This window comes from Rattus norvegicus, chromosome 9, assembly GCF_036323735.1.
Source record: "Rattus norvegicus strain BN/NHsdMcwi chromosome 9, GRCr8, whole genome shotgun sequence".
Lineage (NCBI taxonomy): Eukaryota > Metazoa > Chordata > Mammalia > Rodentia > Muridae > Rattus > Rattus norvegicus.
The window spans coordinates 53077011-53082012 of NC_086027.1; the positions used below are offsets into that span (position 1 = coordinate 53077011).

The 5002-nt window shown below is 42.2% G+C and overlaps 1 pseudogene; it reads right to left on the reverse strand.

Moving 5' to 3' along the window:
• Nucleotides 1-2312: 2312 nt before the first annotated feature.
• LOC120094961 (U2 spliceosomal RNA) lies at nt 2313-2476 on the reverse strand (annotated as a pseudogene).
• Nucleotides 2477-5002: the final 2526 nt, after the last annotated feature.

The window sequence follows — 5002 nt, forward strand, 5'->3', positions numbered from 1 at the left end:
GCCCATACAATACACTATAGACAAGTAGATGATAGATTGATAAATAATGATGATGAAGAAGATAGACAGACAGACAGAAGACAGACGAATGATAGAGATAAAATTTTAAATGACAAAATTTTGATGCCCTAAGATAAAATTCTCTCTAAGACCCAAGGTAGCAGGAGTATTTGAGTATTTGCACAGAACCTTTGCTGCACTCACTGGTCCTTCAGAATATTCCTGAAATAGAAAATATTATTTGCCTCAAGGTAGGAGACATGGAACTTATTCTGCAATATCCTTTGGTTTTTGAACTATACCAATATATTTTCTATTTTTTAAGATTTCCTTTTATTTTCCATTGTGTTTATATAAGTACACGTGTGTGTGTGTGTGTGTGTGTGTGTGTGTGTGTGTGTGTGTGTGTGTGTGTGTGTGTTTGGATGGGCACCTGTGAAGGCCAAAAGAGGAAACTGGACTCCTTAAAGTTGGAGTTGCAGGCAGTTTTGAACTGCCTGCCACACAGGGGCGATGGGAACTGAACTTGAATCCTCTGTAAGGGTAGTATGAGTTTCTTATTTTTAATAATTAACTAAAACTCTGGGTAGATATAAGAAAAGGTGGGGCAAGGTAGTTTAGGCTGACCTTAGGTGGAGGTCAACTCGATATCCTCCATCATACGCCTGCGAGCATATTACTAGGCTTGCTGAATTGACCCACATCTTTATTCTCTAAGCTATGAGGGTCGATAACTGACACCGTTTGACACACTGGGGACTGCTACTCACATTCCCTCCTCACAGTCAGGGGTATTCTCAAGAGTTACCCTTCACCCGAATCTCTCGAGACCCTTCATGGGGATTCTGCCTTATCAAATGGAGATAAGAATGTACAAGCTTGCTTGCTTGTCCTAAGTGTGAGTCCAAAAGTAGGCGGATCAAATAAGAAGGCTTAAAAAAAATCTCTGAGCTACCTGCCTCTCTAGACTTCAAAAGCACATATTTGGTGTTAAAAAATTTTTTGAGACATAAATATAACTCCCTAGTGTTTCAGGTGGAGAACTACTTTACCACAGACAGCAGCTCCCCCCTCCCACCTCCGTGCTATTTCTCTAGGAAGCCATTCTTCTGCAACTGCCTTTGAGGGTCTAGCTGGTGCAGGGACTGGGGAGTCAGTGAAAGACCACTAGCAGGGTGGCCTCCCTGTTGACCTGTTCAATCCTACCCCACATGGAACAAGAGCCTAGAGTAGGCACACAAATGACTCAATTTTGAACAGAGACAAAGAAAGGAGAAATCACCGTGATGAGGAGCCAGCTGAAAATTCTGGTAGATGATGAGTCTCAGAAGAAATGTCCCCAGCACCATGTGGCATTCTGACTTGACATGGCGACTGACATGGCAGCCCCCAAATAGAAATGTGGCCATCATTGCCAAAGGGCCATGCTACCTTTGTCAGAACAAAGTGAGGAGGCATGGGGTATCTCCATGGAGTCCCTTCCTACCTTGACAGACTCTCAAGCTGGGTCAGGCATTGGGCTGTTTCATATAGCTGAGGAGGTGCAGGTGGTTAGAACCTCTGGGTCCATCAGCATGAGGGTTCAATGTCTTTGCTCAGCCTGGATGATGAGAGAGAAGGAGAGGTAGTTCTTAAAGCTGGTGATCTCCCCAACCCAGTGTTCAGAGACGACTTGTCTTCAATAATGGTTGCTTCTGCTACACAGACTTGGATAGGCAGGATGCCAGCCTGGCATGAAAGGGAACCAATTCTGTTCCCTGTCCGTTTCCCTCCACGCTGCTGTCTCTTTACCCTTCCTCTGGTTGTGTGTGTCCTTGCCTGTCTCTCCCAGACAGAGAAACCTCATTATCTTTTTCACTATCTCTCCCTCCCCTTCCCTTCCCTCTTCCCCCTCCTCCCTTTCTCTTCTAACCAAAAGACAGAAGGCAAGAGCTACACAACAACATCTCCCTACTGCATACATGCACAGAAAGTCCTACACTAATTACTTGCCATAGGCTGTTTTCTGCCACAGACAGAGAAATTTATAAAAAATAAATTATTTGGCAAATAGTATGGGAGCTATGAAGTCCATGGGCATAACCACAACTGGAGAGCACTCTGTGCTCTGTCACAAGACAGAAGGCAAATGAATGTATAACAGACAGAGAGCAAGAGCAAGCAAGGAAGACCAAGAGGGCAGGAGGGACAAGAACCTATTCGCTTGTAAAAAAAAAAAAAAAAAAAAAAAAACCACTCTGAGGATAATGATAATGGCATCAAACCACTTATAAGGGACAGACCCTCACAATTTCAGAGACCCGCCTCCCAGTACTGTCAGAATGGTAATTAAATGACAATGTGAGTTTTAAGAGGACATTCAATCTGTACTTCTTATGAAGCCATAGAATAGGATATAAGATGTGAACAGTTCACTTTAAAACATTGGTTCTCAACATTCCTACACTTGATCTTAGCCAAAAGGCCGAGAAGCGATGGTTCTCAACATTCCTAATACTGCAGTCCTTAATAAAGTTCCTCATGCTGTGGTGACCCCAACCATGAAATTATTTTGTTACTTAATAACTGTAACTTTACTACTCTCATGAATTATAATATAAATATCTAATATGCAGGATATTCGATATGTGACTCCTGTGAAAGGGTCATTCAAACCCCAGAGGGATCATGTCCCACAAGTTAAGAATCACTGCTTTAGAAGCTTGTAAGGTAAAACTTAACATGGTTTATGTGATCATGTAAGAGGTCAGGACTAAGCGTCAGAGGGAAGGCGGAGTGGCCTTGCCTGCTGGCCCCAGAACCACTTTGCATGAAGACGCTATGAAAGGTCTCTAAAAGCTTGGAGCTAGGAGTAGAAAGTCTGCCACCAATGGTGTCAAAGTGGTCGTGTGACCATGGAAGTGTCCATTACCCACCAAACCACGTGGAGTGGAGCCTGCCTAGAGTAAGCTGGCAGGAGTCTGACTCTTTGGCACTGTCAAAGCTAGTTTCAGCTGTCACCTGAGCATAAACCTAGAGTTACCTGAATGAGGGAAACTCAGCTCAATGATTGCCTTGATCAGATTGGCCTGCGAGCATGTCTGTGCAGCCTTTCCTTAACTGATAGTCAATTAAGGATGGTCCTTCAGGGGAGACAAAAAATGTGGTACATTTACACAGTGGAGTACTACTCAGCTATTAAAAACAATGACTTCGTGAAAGTTTATTCTAGTACTTCTACTGTATTATATTTTTATTTTTTAAGAATTTCATATATCTTGTATATCTATATATACATTGGTCACGTCCCCTTCCTAACTTCATATATTTTTTCTTTTTATTGTATTTAAAAATAAATTCAAGGTACAACTAAGTGTCTAAACATTATTTTGCAAACAGCACGAGTAACTATGCTTTTGTTTTTTAACACAGGTTAATTTGTTTGGGACTTGAAATGAGGCTCTTTATTATACCAGAATTAAATCAGAAAAAAAGAAGATTGTTTTCTAACAAAAGCCTTAAAGGAAACAATTTTACTCTTGGTTTTAGATTTTTTTTTCAAGTAAATTCTTCTTTCCCGACTGTAGTAGACATCACAACAAGCTGTTGATCAACTCTATAAGTACTCACACACTAGGAAATTTCTCTAAGTCAATGTTATTAAACAGTGCACTTTCAATTTGAAAATTGTGAGGCAAAAGTAAATAAAATCAACTTGGAGTTTAATTGTTTACACTGATGAGTGTAAAAATCCCCTAAAAAATAAACCCACCAAGTCTAATTCGTGTTGCCTGAATGCCTATGGGTATGAAGCCATCCACCCAAGCATGGGCAACTTACAAGGAGCTACAGCCCTAAAAAATATAATAATTTTCCTTCTTCCCATGAGCATCACCTGCCAACAGCTCCTCAGTTGAGTGAGGGCCCCAAGAGCACCTCCTGTCTCCAAGCTTAGAATGCTGACTAGCTGGATCTTGTGTAGGTCATGGGTGGACAGCCGTGGCTGCTTTGAGATCTTGGTGGCAGCAGTGACGTGTAAAAGACACTGACTCACAGCCGTCTTTTCCAGCCTCTGGATTTTAAAGTCTTTCAAGATGTTCCCTGAGCCTTGGGTGGGAGCTGGTAGTAATGGTGACACAGATGTCCATTTAGAATTGAAACGTCAGATGTCTTTCTTGCCCAGGCACCACAGTGGCATCTCACATGCTTGCTCAGCCTCTAGACCTGTAAAATTAAAGTGTAGTGGTGGGCTGAAGAGATGGCTCAGTGGTTAAGAGCACTGACTGCTCTTCCAGAGGTCCTGAGTTCAATTCCCAGCAACCACGTGGTGGTCTGTAATGGGATCCCATTCCCTCTTCTGGTGTGTCTGAAGACAGTGACAGTGTACTTATATATAATAAATGAGTAAGTAAATAAATAAATCTTAAAAAAATGAAACATATAAAGTGTAGTGGCTTTGAAGACTTTCAAGTCCCACACTCTAGGATTCAGCAGCTTTGAACTATCACGCATCTGTGAGGTATGATCGGCTTGTTTCTGCCTGTAGCAATAAAGGTTTCAGTGAGGCAGTGAATTTGAACTTGAACTTGAAGGAAGAGGCAGGCTTGAGCTGAGGGGATAGTACATAAAGGATACACACAGAAAAAAATATGAGACCAAGAGGCTCTGGGTTATGATCGGAGCCAAGCCAATAAGATTGGCCCTGCTTAGAGCTCATCTGTGACATCGTCCAAGGCTCAGGATAATACTAAACCTCCTCCAAACGCCTTGGGGACCTTGTGAATAGAACAAGTTTGTCTGTGGAGCTAATATGTGGACCGAGCAAAGATAAACCCTCTACAAAGCAGTCTGAGAAGAGACTAGGAGCCTTGGTTTATGGTATTTGTGATTTACTCTCGCACTGAGCACTTATCTGACTACCCCAGGGGCTCTTCTTTCTAGGGCTAGGAAGCCCAGGAGAGTGGGTTGTGGCATAAATACATGACAAAATTCAATTTTCAAGTTCATGGTGCATGCTGTTTCA